Here is a 20,998-nt window from a genome sequence, read left to right on the forward strand (position 1 = left end):
AGTATTTCATTCTTTTTTATGACTGAATAACATTCCACTGTATGTATATATCACATTTTGTTTATCTATTTAACTGTCATGGGACATTTGGGTTGCTTCTACCTTCTGGCTATCGGAAATAATGCTGCTATGAATAGGGGTATACAAATATTTGCTTGAGTTCCTGCTTTCATTTTTTGGAAGGTATATACCAAAAAGTGGAATTGCTGATTCATTCTATGTTTAATTTTTTTAAACATTTTGAGTATCAATCTTGATAACACAAATACATATTTTGTACAGCTCTTACATCCTCTTCTTTGTTCCACATAAAATCGGAAGTGAGAGAAGAGATTTCTCTATTCTGGTAGTACTTACCTAACACCTACCAATAAAAGAGCTATAAGATATACCCATAACAACATAAGAATGTCTAACTAAGTAGACCTGGGTATTTGTATAAGCTTTAAAACTAACAACATCTAACGGTTTAAAATCCATTAAAAATTATCTCCCAGAGGCACCTAGGTGGTGCAGTGGGTTAAGCATCCAACTCCTGGTTTCAGCTTAGGTCGTGATCTCGGGGTCATAAGATCGAACCCCGCACTGGGGTCTGTGCTGCTTGAGATTCTCTCTCCCTCTCCCTCTGCCCACCCCACTCATGTACTCTATCTCTCTCTCTCTCTAAAATAAATAAATAAATGTTTTTTAAAAATTATCTTCCATACTAACATGCAAAATTCTTAAAAAAATGTCTATTTTGGAGAGTATAGGACAAATTTTCCTCTTTAGGGCATGAATTCTCAAGAAGGTAAGGGTAAGAATCATTTTTTCAAACTACACTGACATTCACCCACCGTTGAGAATCTATAGTCTCTCCCACCATCTCTTTTCTTCCCTTGAGAATGACCATTATTGCCACCAATCCTTTACGACTAAAGGGACTGTGCTACAGTTCTGGATATCTTAGAAAAGAAAAGAAAAAAAAAAAGTCTGAGAACCAATGAGCAGGGCAGTGTTTCCCAATAGGTCCAGAACACATGCACATATGTGTATATAAGATCACTGAGGCTAAGTAAAATTCATGTAGTTCTGAATACGAATTAGAAGTATCAATATGAACCTGCGATATGTTTTATCTTTAAAAATTATTTATATATATTTCCTAACTCTATCCACCAAAACAACCCCAAAGCAATAACCAACCAGATGCAATGAGCACCACTAGTACCCAGACTGTGATCTTCAAATGATACTTGAAAAAAGAAACAGGCTCCTTTAAAAAATTACTGACTCCAGTTCTGGAAGATGAGGCTGGAACATCTCATAACAGGAAGCAAGAAAGCTGACAAAGACTAGTGGAGCTATATCAAAGGGCTCAGAAACCAACTTGAAGAAGCTCTATTGGTCAAAGATGGGATGATTTTTGGCATTAATAAAAATAATAACTTCAATAAATAGAAATGCGTCAAATATTTAAATCCATGAGTTCATAATAATATGCAAACAACAAAATCAACAACTAATTTGTCATCTTTGGAGGATGCTGGGGAACCAACTCTATATTTTGAAAACACAGAACTAAGCATTTATTCTGGCTTTCCTATATGAAATGTATATGCGGGTAACCAAATAGTTGGTTATTTATAAAAGATTTATTTTTTAGATGTTTTTAGGCTAATAAATAATAAAGGAATAGTAAAATCAGAATATAACCATTTTGAATCCCTAATAAAATGGTCATCAATGGCTATTGGCAAGACAAAAAGAGAGACAACTAGGTATCTTATGCCTCCTTACAGAAGTGCACACACCAGCTGTCAAGCAGTCTCCCCAAAAAATCAGATCCAAATCTGATAAAGCTTCCAGATCAAACTACAAATGTACAAATTTGAAGGACAGAGGAAAACACAAAAGAATGCACCCCCAAACTACTAGAACTTATAGAGCAATTCAGTAATGTGGCAGGATATAAAATCAATGCTCAGAAATCAGTTGCATTTCTATACACGAACAATGAGACTGAAGAAAGAGAAATTAGGGAATCCATCCCATTTACAATAGCACCAAAAACCATACGTTATCTCGGAATTAACTTAACCAGAGACGTAAAGGATCTATATTCTAGAAACTACAAATCACTCTTGAACGACATTGAGGAAGACACAAAAAGATGGAAAAATATTCCATGCTCATGGATCGGAAGAATTAACATAGTTAAAATGTCCATGCTACCCAGAGCAATCTACACTTTCAATGCCATCCCAATCAAAATACCAATGACATTTTTCAAAGAACTGAAACAAACAGCCTTTAAATTTGTGTGGAACCAGAAAAGGCCCCGAATCGCCAAGGAATTGTTGAAAAGGAAAAACAAAGCTGGGAGCATCACAATGCCGGATTTCGAGCTGTTCTACAAAGCTGTGATCACAAAGACAGCATGGTACTGGCACAAAAACAGACACATAGACCAATGGAACAGAATAGAGAACCCAGAAATGGACCCTCGGCTCTTTGGGCAACTAATCAGTGATAAAGCAGGAAAAAACATCAATGGAAAAAAGACAGTCTCTTCAATAAATGGTGCTGGGAAAATTGGGACAGCTACATACAAAAGAATGAAACTTGACCACTCCCTCACACCATACACAAAGATAAACTCCAAATAGATGAAAGACCTCGATGTGAGATAGGAATCCATCAAAATCCTAGAGGAGAGCATAGGCAGCAACCTCTACGACATCGGCCAAAGCAACCTTTTTCATGACACATCTCCAAAGGCAAGAGAAACAAAAGATAAAATGAACTTGTGGGACTTCATCAAGATAAAAAGCTTCTGCACAGCCAAGGAAACAGTCAAAAAAACTAAGAGGCAGCCCACGGAATGGGAGAATATATTTGCAAATGACACTACAGATAAAAGACTGCTGCAACATGGATGGCACTGGAGGAGATAATGCTAAGTGAAATAAGTCAAGCAGAGAAAGACAACTATCATATGGTTTCACTCATCTATGGAACATAGGAAGTAGGAAGGTCAGTAGGAGAAGAAAGAGTTAAAGAAAGGGGGGGTAATCAGAAGGGGGAATGAAGCATGAGAGACTATGGACTCTGAGAAACAAAGTGAGGGCTTCAGAGGGGAGGGGATTGGGAGAATGGGATAGGCTGGTGATGGGTAGTAAGGAGGGCATGTATTGCATGGTGCACTGGGTGTTATACGCAACTAATGAATCATGGAACTTTACACCAAAAACCAGGGAAAACTGTATGGTGACTAACATAATAAAAAAATATTATTATAAAAAAAAGATATTTTAAAAGAATACAAAGCCAGTAAAACTTGGTGTTACAACATATTATTTTGCCTCTAAGCTCTCAAGTTAAGCCTAACTGAAATATTTGCTGTAAGAAGGTTTTTTAAAACTTGAAATAAACTCACTGCTTCAAATTATTATTTGCAATTGCTATCATAAATGCAACAGGGAAACGTATAATAGTTAAGAATTCACTGGGTGTTATAAAAGACTGATGAATGACTGACCTCTCCCTCTGAAACCAATAATATATTACATGTTAATTAATTGAATTTAAATTTAAAAAATAAATTAAAAAATATATTTAAAAAAATAGTTAGGAACTCAGTCTATAGAATCAGATCCACCCAGGTTCAAACTTCAGCTCTGCACTTAGCAGCTATATAAACTTAAGCAAGAAATTTTAATTTATAAACATCAGTTTCCTCATCTATAAAATGAAGCTAATCACACTGACTTGGCAAGATGTTTTGCCAATTAAATAAGATACTGCATACAAAGAACTTAACACAGAGTCATTCATAAAATATACCTAATAATTAGTTATTATTAGTAGTATTATAAATAAGAATGTCTCATGTTAGAATTTTAAAAATACAAATCTAAATAATCACAAAACTCTATTCATAAGTAAATACCATGATCACCACATTCACACACTAAGACTCACTTAAGAAAACATCAAGAGAGGGAAAAAATTAACTTCAAATCTATGTTAATGGACAGAGGCAAACATTTACTAACTACAGAGGTTAGAAAATCAAATTGACAATTATACACAATGTGCCACAACAAAGTGGCACAAGCCTTTGGACCAGTAGCTACCTGCAAAATACACTCAAATATAAAAATATTAAATAACCCCTTGAGTTTTTAGGATTCTAAACAAACAGAAGTTATATCAGACATCATAGATGAAGAGAGAAAGGAAGTCCTTGATCTCAAGGAACTCAGAGTCTAGTGAAAGAAACAGAAATAAATTATAAGATGGTGATGAGACAAGTAATATAGACATACATAAATGGTCTTAAGAGTTTTACATAAAAGGGGCGCCTGGGTGGCACAGCGGTTAAGCATCTGCCTTCGGCTCAGGGCGTGATCCCTGCGTTGTGGGATCGAGCCCCACATCAGGCTCCTCCGCTGTGGGCCTGCTTCTTCCTCTCCCACTCCCCCTGCTTGTGTTCCCTCTCTCGCTGGCTGTCTCTATCTCTGTCGAATAAATAAATAAATCTTTAAAAAAAAAAAAAAGAGTTTTACATAAAAGGCATATCTAAGACTGGGGAAAGAGGGCAAAGGTAGGTATAACTGATTTCAAAGTTCTCCCACCAAAAAAAAATGAAGCCTGAATTAAATTTCGAAGGATGAGGATTTGGTTAAATGAAAAACTGAGGGACAATGTATTTCATTGTATAGGCAGAAGTATGAGAAAGTATTGTTCAAGTTGGAGTCTGAAGTAAGATCGGACCAGAGGGTTTAGTAGGGCCAGTCACTCATATAAGCCCTGTTATTCTTCTTGTAAGTGATGGGAGCCATGAGGAATTTTAAGCACAGGGCAAAGACATGATCAGATTTGTGCTTTGAAAGATTACCTTAAAACATCAGAATGGAGAATTGGAAGGAGGGAAGAAACAGGGAGAGAGCCAAGTAAGAGGCATACAGACCAGTAGGGAGTCTCTTTCAGTAACGTAGATGAGAAACAGAGAAAACCCAAATTAAGGAAATGATGGTAGAAATGGTGATGAAGCAACTTATTCCTCAATTTTCTTTTTTTTTTTTAAGTTATTTTTTTAGTAATCTCTACACCCAAAGTGGGGCTGAAACTCACAACTCCAAGATCAAGAATCACATGTTCTTCCAACTGAGCCAGCCAGGCACCCCATTATTCCTTCATTTTCTATGTCATTGGAATTTCTAGTTGGGGAACCTGCAAAACCAACAGAAATCAAGGCCAATGACCCTGACCCTCCAATTCATGCGATAATAAAGATATCCATTATGCTAGCCTAGAAACTATTATCTAGATTTTTCCTGAAACTCAACCATAACCAATTTGATGACTTGGTTATAAGAGAAAGAAAACAATTTTAAAGGTACAATTCCATATAATCTCCATCATTCCTATACATACTCATGTGCATGAGTCTTTGACTTCTTAGACAAAGACAAACACACAAACACACACACACAACAGGAAATAAGAAAATGTTCCCATTTTTAATAGAGTTCATGCTACATAGATAAGAAACTAAAGTTATATTCAAATGCACCATAGCGTCTGCTACTGCTAATTATACATTGGTTTCCTTTCATACACAAAGAACCCCTCATTTCACTGTGTATATATTGCAATGTTTTCCTCTTAGGGTTAAAAATCTTATACTATATTTGATCTTTAACCAAGAATACTTCTTTTAATATATATTTATATTGCATGTACATTATTATATATGTGACATATATAATAATATATTTATATTTATATTAAATATTTATATAGAGAGAGATAAAAAGAGATAGAGACAGAAATGATGGCTGTTTTTTCCTCAAACATAAACATGATTGCCTTTTCAAAATACTCTCCTTATTTAAAATTCAAACACAAATGCGTTTTCAAATTCACACTTGCTACATACCTCAGTGAAGAAGAGCAATCTGGCAAGACTTGTTAAGGTTGTTAGAAATTTTTAAAGAGATCATGAGCAATTAAAAATTTACTCTAGTATATGAACATTACAAAAGCTTTATCTTCAGTTACATGAATTGCCTGAAGCACTATAAATGTATTCCAAAATTAAAATACTCTACAATTTCTGCCTAGCAACAAAGTTGGTAATTTTTTTTTTAATTTATTTATTTGAGAGACAGAGAGAGCATGCAGCCAGGAGGGGCAGAGGGAGAGGGAGGGAGAGAGTCTTAAGCAGACTTCACATTGAACATGGAGCCCGACAGGAGGCTCAATCCCAAGACCCTGAGATCACAACCTGAGCAGAAACTAACAGTCAGACACTTAACCAACTGTGCCACCCAGGTGCCCCCACAAGTTGGTCATTTAAAAGCAAAGAATTATTTAATCAAGGACATAATCTCCCACAGTAGAGAGCAGTTTCCCCATTTTTTTCTTTTTTTTTTAAGATTTTATTTATTTATTGGACAGAGAGAAACACAGCGAGAGAGAAAACACCAGCAGGGGGAGGGGGAGAGGGAGAAGCAGGCCTCCCGTTGAGCAGGGAGCCCAATGTAGGGCTGGATCCCAGGATCATGACCGGAACCTAAGGCAGACGCTTAACGACTGAGCCACCCAGGCGCCCCTCCCCATTTTTTTTCTTATTATTAAAATAAAATAACCAAAAGAAGATATTTTAATTCCAAACTAAATTATTTTAAAATAAATGCTTTTTGCATGGAGTTCACGTATTTGGTGATTTCAATCTTATACATATTTTTTAAAACCAAAATATAATTACCTAGTCATTCATTCCAGACATTAAATTACTTGCTACATGTCTGGAACTGGGCTATGCACTACAGATTAAAAATATGAATAAAATATAGTCCTTTATCTCAAGAAAGAAATACTGGGGTCAAGAAATACTGAAACAAATCATTACACCAAAACTTAATACATGCAATAATTAAAGGTAAGGTATAAACAAATTCTGTAGAAATAAATAAGCAGAAATAACCAAACCATAAGCTAGACCAGGAGGGCTTTATGGAGAAAGAGACACCAGCAGAGCTGAGCCTCCAAGAAGTCTCTGGGGGCTATTGATGAGCCATCAGTTGGTAAATGCAACTGGGACAGGAGAACATGCATGTGCAAAAAGCAATGCTAAACTTAAAAGAGAGGCTTTAGATTTTTTTCTCTTACACTTTAGAAAAGGTATATGGCTTTAATTTTGTAGTTGTAAAACAAATTTCTTAGTCTAAATCAAAACCATAAAACATGATTTCTTTCCCCTTACCCTTACTTAGCCAAGTGAAATTTTATAACTTACATTTAAAAGGTGGGCTTGGAATGTTTCATTTTATTGTTGCTACTTCATACTAATTTCAGAATTAAGAAATGCGTTGGCATTTGTTTTTGCCCTAGTTGGTATAAGATTAAATATAAATTGGTAAATACACGAATTGGATAACTTACAATAGGCAAATAATACATGTATAAAAGAAGGTAACACATAGATCTCATTTATTTACTAACAAAATCACAGTATGCCTACCTGAGAATCAACTATCTTCACATTTCATAAACATGATTGTACTCAAAACCACTTAAATCTAGCCTTTATGTTTACGGACATAATTGTGTACAACATAGTTTTATATACAACAGAAATCACCTCAACGGTGAAGACTCAGTCTAACCACAAGAAGACTCTGGCAAACATCAGAGGTGCCTGGGTGGCTCAGTCAGTTAAGTGTCTGCCTTCGGCTCAGGTCATGATCCCAGTGTCCTGGGATCGAGCCCTATGTCAGGATCCGTGCTTAATGGAGAGCCTGCCTCTCCCTCTCCTTCTGCCCCTCCCCCCTGCTGGTGCTGGCTCTCCCTCTCTCTCTCCCTCTATCTCTCTCTCTCAAATAAATAAATAGAATCTTAAAAAAAAGACTCTGGCAAACATCAAAGCAAATCCTAAATGCAGATCAACTGGGAATAGCCCCAATATCCCAAACCAGGAATGCTTTTCACATTCAGCAATATAGGGTCAGTCAAAAAGTATCAGTGGCACCCACTCTGAATTGCTCAACATAGAAATATGTCATGATACCAACTCCCACGCTTCTCATTTGAAGATATGTTGACCCCAACAAGCATTATAGTTATGAAATGTGCACTCTGCCATTTGTCAACTACATGCCCTTAAAGAAATTCTTTAAACCTTAGTTTTCTCATCTATAAAATAGACTACAGTTAAACAATTCTCAGCAAAATAACTGGCACATAGTAAGCACTCAATAAATGTGATTATGAGACCTTCAACTGATGTAGGTGATTACGCGGTCAGTAAATCACCAGTAAAGTACTTGGCACAAGTCAGCATGTAACTCATGCCGCTTTCTGATACTGGTTTCTTTTCTTTCTTAGGGCTGGGACACTGGCATGTATTTACCTTATAACCCTAGCAGTATCTAGCAGAGAGCTTCCCAGAAGCCTGTGTAAATCCTAACTAAATAAGGCTTGTGTAACTACTTCTAATATTCAGCGGTCTTTCAATGTCACACGGAGTTCATGAGCTCTGGCTTCACCAGTTCAGTTACTGCTGCTATAAAAATAATACCCTGAATTTACAAAAATGGCTTTCTTACCAGGAGCTTCAGCCACTTCTAAATAATAGTTTATTACTAACAATGACAGGATCAGGCAAATACAGAACCATATTTTAAGGGAAACCCAAGCCTAAAAAGAGGATGTGTTTTATACTGACAAAGTCAATCAATGGCAAAATAAAGACTCAAACTCAGAATATTTTGCCTCAAGTGAATGGTTTTTTCCAGCCCAGATTGCATTTCCTCAAAGGTCAAAAGTACACCGATACATTGACTCACATCAATTTTGCAAGTCTTCATTCAGTACATATAAAACCTATACAGTTGTGATTAAACATTTATAAAAGGAACAATGTCAAAGTCTTTTCTTTATTAAGGTATATCAATGTATCCTTTGCTGTAATGTCTGAGGTTGATAGTGTATCTTTTTGCTCTTTTAGGGAGGTTGGCTTATTATATTAAGTGTAATTATTTTTAAACCTACTACAAATAATAAAATTGTACACAAAATTTAATGTTTTCATCTTATGAGTTTTTATAGTTCATCTTGTTTCCTCTGGCCATTTGCTTTTAATGTGCAACCAGTGAACAGTATGTTTTTTTATGTTTCACGTTTAAAAATTAAGCCTTCCAAAAACTCAGTCAGAAATGTCCATTTCAAAAAGCTTACTTCAGCCAGTTGGCTCTGTCAGTGACATACGTGCAAAGTGAAAGTGTAACCAATAGTGATTTCTGCAGGTCAGATGGAATCACTTAGCATACTCAACATGGTTTCCAGTCCATGCCTCAAGAGGAATGTCCTTCAGCGAGCAAGTGTTTCTTTTAAACATCAGACCAGCTACTGTTGTTTGAACACCAGTGTTATCTTGGCATGGCTGGAATATATGTACATTCTGAGGATTATAAATGCTATCCTGTATCCAAATATAATTGGAATATATTTGCATTATAAACATTGTGTGGAGTCAACATAAAATTTAAGTAACCAGCAGGTAGTATTTGGAGAACTAAAATTTTTGAATTTTAATCATTTCCTCATTTTCAAAGTTTCTTTAAGCGCAAAATACTGCACAGATACAATAATGGCTCAGGTAAGCAGAAATACCAAATGTCAAAAAAAATCATCTTAAGTGTTAAAAAATTAGGAACTGCAAATAATCTTACATATGCTCTTTTCTGTCACACAACAAGTGACTATTGTTAATAAAAACTACCATAAAATTAACAACTCAGGAAATGACAGACGTTGGCGAAGATGCAGAGAAAGGGGAACCCTTTTGGTGGGAATGCAAACTGGTACAGCTACTCTGGGAGAAGTAGAGGCTGTGAGACAGTTCCCTGAGAGCCCCTGGTTGAGCACCGACTTGAGCATGCACATGGAGAGACTGTGCAGGACTGACCAGAGGATGATAGCTACAGGGGAAGGAACGGAACAGATAGCAGCAGTCAAGCAATGCTGGGGGATGTTAAAGGCCTGGCCCAGCTGATATGGGGAGACTTCATTAACACCTTGTAAACACCCTAAGAAAGGCTGTTCCCTTAAGAGTAAGAACCATGCCCCAGAGTAAGCCCTGCTCTAGACTCACCGAACAAAACCCAAAACCAAGTTGAAGAAATACCTTGGACTTCTCACAGATCTGTCCCACAACAACATAAAATCAAGCTGTCACAAGTTCAAGGTGATCAGCCAGTAACTGAACTTGTTATTTTCAGTCTTTTTTTTATTTTAGCTTTTCTGCTGGATATGTAGAGGTATCTCATTGTGGTTTTAATTTGAATTTTCCTGGGGCCTATCGATGCTGAGCATCTTTTCATGTCCTATTTGGGCCATTGGTAAATCTTCTTTTGTGATATGTCTCTTCAAATATTTGTCCATTTTTATAAATTGGGCTATCTTCTAATTGAGTAGTAAGAATCCATTATACGTTCTGGATACAACTCATTTGTCAGCTATATGCATTGTGAATATTTTCTTTCAGTCTGAGGTTTGCCTTTTCATTTCCTTATAAAAATGTTTTCTTTTCAGGGTGCCTGGGTGGCTCAGTTAAGCGCCTTCCTTCGCCTCAGGTCAAGATCCCAGAGTCCTGGGATCAAGTCCCACATCAGGGTCCCTGCTTAGAAGGGAGTCTGCTTCTCCCTCTCCCTCTATCCGCACCCCTACTCGTGCTCCTTCGCTCTCGATCTCTCAAATTAATAAATTCTTTATTAAAAAATGTTTTCTTTTGAAGATATCTTTCAAAGACTAGATTTTAATTTTGATGAAGCATAATTTATCATTTTCTTTCTTTCATGATTAGTGCTTTGTATGCCTGAGCAATCTTTGCCTACTCCAAGGTAATAAAAATTTTCTTTATAAAAATAAATATTTTTTCTTTGACAAGTTTAATAGTTTTAGCTTTTAAATTTAGGTCTATAACCCACTTTATGTTAAACCTTGTCATTTTTCTTCTTGTTTTTATATGGATTTATTTTCAGTTATGGAAGCAATCTTACATTCTTGCAATAAATCTCCAATTGCTCATGATAGGTTACCCATTTTGTATATTGCTAGATTCCATTTGCTAATATTATTTTTGCATCTGTGTCAATGAGGGATACTGATTGTAATTTTTCCTTATCATAATATCTTTATCAGCTTTAATATCAAGACTATATAGGCCTCATAAATAGGCTGGGAAGCATTTCCTTCCTCAACTATTTTTGGAAAGAGTTTATATAACACTGATATTCTCTCTTCTTTAAACATTTAATATATTTCACCTGTGACACTAAGCTAGAAATATTTTTTACGAAATGGATTTTTATTATTAATTCAAAAATTTGAATAGATATAGGGCTATTAAAACTTTCCATTTCGTCTTGTGTTGGTTTTTAGTAAATTATGGTCTTGAAATCATTTATTTCATCTAAGTTATTAAATTATTGGCATAAAGTTGTTCATAATGTCCCTTTATATTCACTTTAATCTGTCTGTGGTCTAAAAGTCTTTTTAAAAACAGAGTTTCTAGATTCACAGAATAATGTTGGTCACCTAATTCCAAAGCCCTCCCTCTTTTACTCCCCGGGGGGGGGGGGGCGGGGGGACATAAAACTACACTGAGCCTGTAACTTCTGCATTATTGTGATACAGAGAATACTGCAACCTCCACCATATGTGGACGGGGGAATTCCAACAACAATTCTACTATGAGCCCATTGTTACTACCAGAAACCTAAGAGTATAGTAAGTAGAGAAGGAAAGGCTGATAAGATTCTACAAAAAGGAATAGAGGGAAGCAGAGATCTTAGAGAAAGCACAGACAAAAATCAAAGAAAAAAATGAAACAATAAATGCAAAAATACTCAACATGGGTTGGGCCCTGGGAGTTCATGGCTCTGGCTACAGGAAAGGAACTTGAAAGTACATAGGATTCCAAGGGGCAGTCTTAGAGAAGCACTTGATTTTGGGAGTTAGCTAGAAAGAGAAGAACAGAGGTTTGTTTATTGTAGTGATATGGTCAGAAGACATTCTGAAACTACTTTACATGTGTTATAGGAATGAGTGAATGAATACATATGTGAGGGTTGTTGGGAGACAGGGATCCACTTTGGAAGAAGGGATATAAATATGGAATGGGAAAGGAAAAAAGAACCACGTAGGGATAGACTGAAATTGGAGATATTGGTGTGAACTCATGATATCTAAATAATGTATATGTCTAAGTTGATGCACGTTCATGTGCGTATATCCATATTTCTGTGCATGTTTTTATGTATGTGCTTATGCATGTATGTATATGTACACATACATATCTGTAGCTTTGTCCTCTAACAGGGCCTAGAAGTAAAGATACCATGTAAGATGAGCACACCTACCACTCAGATCTCAGTCTCTAATACCATTTCCCACTAAAAGGAACCAGGGCTCCTCACAGAAATAGCTTATTCCGTGGCTAGAGTAGAATAGGTAGGTATAAGATGATCCTGGAACATCCTGCTGTGCTATACAGTTTTAAAAGTCCTCAAAAAAAAAAAAAAAAGAGTATATCACAGGGACACAGGAGCTAGCTTGAAGAGGCTTCCATTGGCCAAATCTCGGACAATTTAAGCACCAAAATTATTAAGTTCAATATTGACTTATAAACTATTGGGAAACATAGAAATACATGAGTCCACACTAATAATAAATACATAAATGAATAAATGAGGGAGAAGGGAAATCTACTGCTTATAGAACACTGACGGCCAAATGGCAAATATAAAGGAAGTGTTGAGTTAGAAAAATCATCTTGGACGGGCACCTGGATGGCTCAAATAGTTAAGTGTCTGCCTTCACCTGGGATCGTGATCTCAGGGCCCTGGGATCAAGCCCCAAGCCCCACATCAGGTTCCCTGCTCACTGGGGAGCCTGTTTCTTCCTCTCCCTCTGCCATTCCCTCTGCTTGTCCTCTCAGGCTCCCTATCTCTCTGTCAAATAAATAAATAAAATCTTTTAAAAAAATTTATTAAAAAAAAAGAAAGAAAAATCATCTTGCAACCATTACTGTAAAGATTTTTTTCAGGCAAAAATCATCAATGAATGATAAAGTTAAGGGGAAATTTTGATGAAAAGCAGGATATGTACACTGCTTACTAGTAACAATGGGGGAGAGCAGTAATTATACAGTGGAGAAATCAGGCAACACCTTGACCAGCAGATCAAAATTAATCATCAATGATGGTGACTCTACATGATACTGTAAGGAAAATGCAATATTACCTATTCTTAGCAGTAGTATACTAGTCTGGCCAAGAATGTATAATCTTAATGTCACAAGGAAGCAACTGATAAACAAAATGAGAAATGTTTTATTTAAGTCGTGAGAGAGACTCTTCAAAAAATGTCAATATCATAAAAGACAAGGAAAGGAAAGGCTGTGGAAATTTCCCAGCTTAAAAGAGGCTAAAAATACATGCAAATGAATACAGACTGGACTAGATCTTGTAATAGTGGGGGGGGTGCTATAAAGCACTTTTTACATTATTAGAACTGACAAAATTAGAATTTGGGTATTAGAATAGATAAAAGTATTATATCAACATAATTTTATAGAGATTAATAACTGTACTGTGGTTAGGTAAGAATATTCCTATTCTTAAGAAATACACACTAAAATGTTTAGGGGTAAAGGGTCATGATGTATGTAATGTACTCTCATATGGTTCAGAAAACAAAGCAAAAAAAAATGTGTATGCATGAGAGACAGTGAGCACAAGAGAAAGACAGAAAGAGGTGATAAAACAAATGAGATAAAATATTAACAATGGAGAAGTCTGATTAAAGGGTATATAAATGTATTTTAAATTATTTTTAACTTCAGAGAATACAAGGAGAAGGAATATAATCATGCTTCAGCTGTCAGTAGTGTCTACACAGCCATAATAATGCAAATTCTTGTATTAGTTACAGAAAAGGTGAAGCTGCCATAACAAATATACCCCAAAATACAATTACTTAGATAGTTTACATTTATTCTGCTAACTATAGGACAACTTCTTTTCTTAACTCTTCCCACCCCTCTATAAGTAACCCCACTTCTTTAAAGTCTCTTTGTTTGAACCATCTGCCATGAATGCTGTTTCCTGCTGGGATCTTAACTGTTATAGTATAGCAGGAATTTGGGGGCTGGTTTGCTCACATAGCTGATGAATGCACAGATGATTTCCCTGCGGGGGCAGGGAGAAAAAACAACAGAAATACATGGCATGCAATGGAATCGTAATTGTCCAATTATTAGTAGTACAGTGTGGGATAAAGTGCCAGTGAAAGACTTGGCTTTGAGAGATAAATGGCTATTGCACTTGATTGTTTGGTGACAACAGTAATTACAAAGACTCCTTAAGTCGGCAACCTGTTCTGCTTAAGCATTTACAAAATAAAAAAGCTTGGGACCTTGACCTCCCAAATCAAGATACAGGTGGAGAACCTAAAAAGCATCTATGGTGGCCATTTAACTGGGTGATGGTGCACAAATTAAAAGGAAACACACAGACTTCCAGGGTTCATTAATCCCTGAGAATGTCAAATGTCACATGATCTACTAGTTAAAGTGGGACTTACAGAATTTCAGTTAAAAATGAAGATTTGACGCGTCTTTCTCACAGTAAATCCAGTGGGTGCATAGATCCATCCTGCCATTATTTTCCCACTGATGTAATACGAAGTTGGAACAGATATACTCATGAACTACCTGAATCCCTACCTGAGCTTCTGCTAAAGAAGAGTATTGTAAAGGTTATTATGATAGCAGAGACTAACTGGAATCCCTTGGAACTTCCCCCAACCCACCAAAAGAGCACACTTTTCAAAATCAATACTCATCCCTAAGGAAACTGCAGAGATTAGTGCCACCATTAAAGACTTAAAATACCCAAAAATGATGCATCCTCATTCATGATCCTGTTTGGCCTGTGAAAGAGTCAAATGGATTCTGGATAACAACTATGGATTAGCATAAACAGGAAAGATTCCAATTACAGCTGCTATTCAAAAATAAGATATATTTAGTGGAAAAGGTCAACACAGCTCATGAAACCTGGTGCAAATCGATTAACCTATTACATTTTGTAATCCAAATGAATAAAGACAATCACAAGTAGTTCCCTACAGGGGACTCCCACAGCTACTGGTACTACAGGCCACCAGCATAGCCAGTCAGTTACAGCGCATCCAGCAGCTACTGCAAGCAAGAAGCAGGCCACAGAGAAGGTGTGTGAGCCCCACAGGCAAACAACCCTGAGGCCAAAGCAGGCCAAAGCAGCTCAGGCTAAAACTGAACAATATCACCTGCAGAGGGAGAAAGAGTTCCAGGCCAAGGAAGCTGCAGTTTGGGATCCCAGTGCAGCACTGAAGTGGAGAAGACCCAGGGGATGACCATCCTCCAGAACTACTTAAAGCAGAACAGGGATGAAGTCCTGGAAAACCTTTTAGTCTTTGTCTGCAACATCCCACCAGAAATCTGTGAAAATTGCCGCATAAATGGTTAGGGGAAAAAGAACTCTTGCACAGATTGGCATTTCAGATACCTTCATGGAATATGAAGCTTCAGCAAAGCTCAAGTTACATTCTTGCAAAAAGCCATGAAATTATTGCCGTACATTATACAGTAGGTCCCTTTACTTTTGGGAGAATAGCAAATCTAGCTTCTTGGTACAAACTCAGCTTATCCAAACACTTTATCTTTTTAACTCATATGCTTAGAAATTTAATGGGTGGGGCACCTGGCTGGCTCAATAGGTGGAACATGTGACTCTTAATCTTGGGATCATGAGTTCGAACCCCATTGGGCATAAAGATTACTTAATAAAAAAATAAATAATAACCTTTAAAAAAAGAAATGTAATGGGTATACATTGTGTGTTTTCCCATGCTTTTTAGCTCAAGCAACATATATATCAATACTGGCATTTTCTTTCTTAGATAAGTTTAAAAAAATTAAGAAAGGGATTATTTTTTCCCCCTGCTTTCCTGAAGGTCAGGTACTTCATTATGAACAAGTAATGATAATCTGTAACCTATGTGAAGCAGCAGCCAGCCTTAAAACAGTCCTTTCTGGATAAGGTTAGTACAAAGAATACTAGTATAATTGTTTGGGCTGCTTTTAGTTTATCTTAATCAAAATTACCAAATGATGGAATTCAAAAACTAGTTACACATTATTTTTTGGTGTACTGATAAACATTTACAAGTAAAAATTCTTTGTCGTGCAAAATTTTTAAAAAACGATATCTTCTTTTAGTGCTAGTCTAATATCGATGACATTATAAGTAAATCTGGTAAGAAGGAAGTGGCAAGTACCTCATAAAAATTCAAGAGCCCACCACACTGTGAAGTTTCCAGGAAAATCTGGGATGCATTAGAATATGCCCTCTAAAAAAAGATGTTGCTTCACCTGCATTGCCTTCCAAAAAGAAAAAAGCATAAAACTTGGAGACTGTCCTTGAATTTTGGAAGCAATATGCAATACATTCAGGTAGGGTGGCTACTTTTAAGTAGAGCCCAGAGCAAGAGAGGGCTCTGAGGCTGATAAAGGCTACAACGTAAGCTGATCTTCTATGGCGCAAAAGACCCAGCAATACTTGAATTACCTATTCCAGATAGGTCTACTCTACACTGCCTCTGAAAACCCCCAAAAGAAGAGTCATTGCACAGACCCTCAGGTTATCTGTCAATAATTATTCTCCATTTGAGAAACAGCCCCTAGTTCTGCAGGGCCATGATACAATAGAGTACCTAGTTACAGGACACCAAGGGACTAGATGACCAGAGCTGCCCATCATGAAATGGGTTACCCAATCTACTGAGTCATGAAATTGAGTATATGAAACAGCATTTTATCATTAAAGAGAAATGAAATATATAAATAAGAAAAGAAGGCATAAACTGAGTAAGTGGCTCAAATCCCATAGTACCTACTCCAGCTACCTCACTGCCTCTTCCATGACCTCATGTGGAGTTCCCTATGACCAATGAACAGAAGAAAAATTCCACAGCCTTGGTTTACAGATGCGTCTACATGATATGCTGGCAGCAGGGGTAAACTGTAACATCAATTTCCCACTCCAAAGTCTCCTTGAAAAACAATAACAGAGGAAAACCTTCCCAATGAGTTTAACTTTGAGCGATACATCTCATTGTCACTTTACTGGGAATGTGAGATAGCCTAAGATTCAGACTTACACTGATACATGGGTAATGGCTAATGGGTTGGGATCAAGGAAGTGGAAATAAAAAGACTGAACTATTGGTAAAAAGGAGGTCCAGAAAGGATCTGTGTGGAAGGATTTCTCATAATGGACATACTCTGTGAAGACATTAGAGATCCTAGCTCCCAGGAAAAGAAAGCTTCCAGCAAGGAACACAGTCACAGTTCTCTTAAATTTGAAGCTGAGACTGCCCCAGTTGGTACTCCACCACAGGCAAAAAAAAAAAAAAAATTTTTTTTAAATGGTTAATGTGCCGACAGAGTGATTTCTCCCTATTACTAAGAGGACATTGGGTGGCTGTTGTACAACAGGAACAGATAAACTACGTCTAAATTCCAAGGGATTCATTGGCCAACCTCTTAGTATTATTCCTATGTCCAATAATAAACTTAATGAAAAACTATGTTAACCCAATAAATATAGGACACTTAAGGACTCAGGATCTTTGGGGTATGAAGGCAAAGAAGCCTGATGAGCCAATGTGCTGAAAAAATATAAGAAGAATATAAAATAGGTAGTGGAGAAAGGAAGTTATGGTTATCAACTTCAGTCTGTTGACCAGCTATGAAAGTGGAGAATGTTACAGCTAAGCCTATTCTACATTAATAGTTTCTCTACCATCCTACCCCCTTTCCCACTAGGTTATATGATAAGCACTAGTGATGACTACATTGTAATTCTGGTTTCAGATGGGATAATAACAAAAATATCACCCTGCAACAAAAGGTGACTGATGAGACTTTGTGTCTCCCCTGCCTGAATGAAGAGTAAGAGGAAGGGCCCTTCTCCATGGCTCCTGCTCTTAATAAACCCTCAAAATAATACCATTACTTACTCCTGTCCCTTTAACCCTAGAAGGGGTAAAAGCTGATCCATTCCTGATAATACTTGGATGCTTCATTATTTGCCCCCTTAACTCTGCCTACACCTGTCAATGATCCCTTCACTAAAATCTTTTCATTTAAATAATCTGAGAGAAGCTCTATTTCCTGCTGGGATACTGACTGATACAAAAGTATATATGGAAATTAGAAAAATAGTGTTCCAGTTTAGTAAAAATAAATAAATAAGGATGATTTATTTTTTCAATTTTTTTAAGTAATCTCTGCACCCAACAGGGGGCTCAAACTCACAACCCGGAGATTAAGAGTCGCACACTCTACTGACTGAGCCAGGCAGGTGCCTCAGGATCATTAACTTATAATCTTTGTTACATGAAACCTACAGAGCAGCATTTCTCATAGTATGGTGGGTTGATCTTCTATGGATCCTGTGTAAGAATTATCTGGGGTTGTCCATCAAATGATGAATGGATCGATAAAATGTGGTATATATCCATACGGTAGAATTTAAAAAAAAAAAAAAAACAGAATTAGCTGGGATACTTTAAAATTCAGATTCCTAGGCTTCACCCCAAACTTTCTTTTTTTTTTTTTTTTAAGATTTTATTTATTTATTTGATAGAGAGAGAGACAGCCAGCGAGAGAGGGAACACAGGCAGGGGGAGTGGGAGAGGAAGAAGCAGGCTTCCCAGCAGAGCAGGGAGCCCAATGTGGGGCTCGATCCCAGGACTCTGGGATCACGCCCTAAGCCGAAGGCAGACGCTTAAAAACTGAGCCACCCAGGCGCCCCCTCACCCCAAACTTTCTAAAACCAGAATTTCCAGAAGTGAGGCCCTAGACACAACACTTTAAGTAAATCTTCCCAGAAAATTCTTTGCACACTAAAATTTAAGAACCATTATTCAAAAGCAGTGATTCTCAAAGTATAGTTCCCCACACCAGCAATATCAGCATCATGTAGAAACGTATTAGAAATGCAAATTCTTTGGCCCCACCCCAGCATTTTTCTGACCCCTACTGAGTCAGAAACTCTGAGAGTAGGGCCTAGCAGGCCTGTGTTTCATTAAACCTTCCAGGTGATTCTGGAGGACACTGATGTTTGAGAACCACTAGAGTTTTGTCTTTTCTCTGCACAGCAAATATGATTTTTGTCAGCCAGCATCTGTTCCCAAATTCTATGTGATCCAAATAGGACTAACTCAATCCCCACAACTTACCAAAGAGCTAAAAACTTAACCAAGACCTTACCTATCATCCTCTGACCTTAGTGATGGGCTCATTCCAGTTATGAAATGAGTAGGTCATGGAGATGAAAGGTATAGCATAGAAAATACAGTTAAAGGTACTGTGATTGCAAAGTATGGTGACAGACGGGAGCTACACTTGTGAGCATAGCATTTTATACAGTTGTTGAATCACTATGTTGTACATATGAAACTATGTAACATTGTATATCAACTATACTTCAATTTTTAAGTAAAAAATTTTAAAAATTAATAAAAATAAACTGGTTTTAAAAATGCTCTTATACTAGATCACGGACTAACAGAGTGTTCACCTCCTTTCCCTAGAGAAACCATGTGAGAATGATAGTAATCCTTGTATCTGCTAAAATTAAGAATACCCCCATTCTCTGAGCAAAACCAGTCCTATTGATAGCAATGAAAATGAAACTTTAAGAAACTAAGAGACAAAGTCCTGTCAAATGTTTACACTCTCCTTATGTTCCCCATTAATTATCATGCCAAGTACTCAGATATTACTTGCCCTGCTGCCAACCCTGTGCCTGAGGTTGGATTACTCAACCGTCTGAACATTCACTGGGTCCCAGAGGTGAAACCATTCACTCAACTGTGGGGGCAGACAACCAAGCTTTTGCCCATGGCTTACAGCCAAGCTTCTGTAATCATGACCTGGCACGCATTCTGACCCCCTTTATTATTATTTCACTCAGGGCAGAAATTAAGAGCCTGTGGAGACAGCCACTCACATTTTCTTTACCTGACTAGTGACTCTGAGGCATTATATCAAAAGAGTTAGTATGACTTCCTATTTCAAGATTGTTAATTAAAGACTATTATGTCCTCTTCTCTGAAAAAACCACCCGAAATAAAAAGGAGTAAAATAAAGAAACATAAACTCCTTCAAAGAAATCAAAAGAACTGTAGTAAGCCTAACCACAATCTATGAAGATGGGAAGTGAACAGAGAAAAGGTAAACAATACAAAAGGGCACAGCAAGGCCAAATCTAAATGCCTGAAGAATATATTTACTCACCCCATAAAATTCTAAAAAGGCTCAGGAAGTAAAAGCACCACGTATCAGAGAAAGTGGGTTAAGAATGGATCTGAAGGGGCGCCTGGGTGCTCAGTCGTTAAGCGTCTGCCTTCAGCTCAGGGAGTGATCCCAGTGTTCTGGGATCGAGCCCCGAATCGGGCTCCTCCACTGGGAGCATGCTTCTTCCTCTCCCACTCACCCTGCTTGTGTTCCCTCTCTCGCTGGCTGTCTCTCTGTCAAATAAATAAATAAAATCTTTAAAAAAAAAAAAAAAGAATGGATCTGAAGACAAGAGAGTTATTTAAACAGGTATGTAAGTAACGGATACACAAACCTTCACAGAAGACAAAAAGCATAATCTCTGGAGAAGCTGAACGAGACAAGGGACTCCAGATTAGAGGGACACAGATATAGAACAGCATGGGACACTACATCAAAAACTAAGGATGTACTGTATGGTGACTAACATAACACAATAAAAAAATTATTATTAAAAAAAAACAACAACAACATGGGAGGGGCGTCTGGGTGGCTCAGCTGTTAAGCGTCTGCCTTCGGCTCAGGTCATGATCCCAGGATCCTGGGATCGAGCCCCGC

The 20,998-nt window shown here is 37.2% G+C and overlaps 1 protein-coding gene and 1 pseudogene across 5 annotated transcripts in view; one reads left to right on the forward strand and one right to left on the reverse strand.

The window, feature by feature from the left end:
- Window positions 1-20,998, reverse strand: part of BBS9 (Bardet-Biedl syndrome 9) — a 417,930-nt gene that overhangs the window by 347,164 nt on the left and 49,768 nt on the right. The gene's annotated exons all lie outside the window — the stretch shown is intronic.
- Window positions 9,641-15,563, forward strand: LOC123789500 (V-type proton ATPase subunit G 1 pseudogene; annotated as a pseudogene).

Source organism: Ursus americanus, chromosome 3, assembly GCF_024610735.1.
Source record: "Ursus americanus isolate L20-20 chromosome 3, mUrsAme1.1.p, whole genome shotgun sequence".
In the NCBI taxonomy this organism is placed as follows: Eukaryota; Metazoa; Chordata; class Mammalia; order Carnivora; family Ursidae; genus Ursus; species Ursus americanus.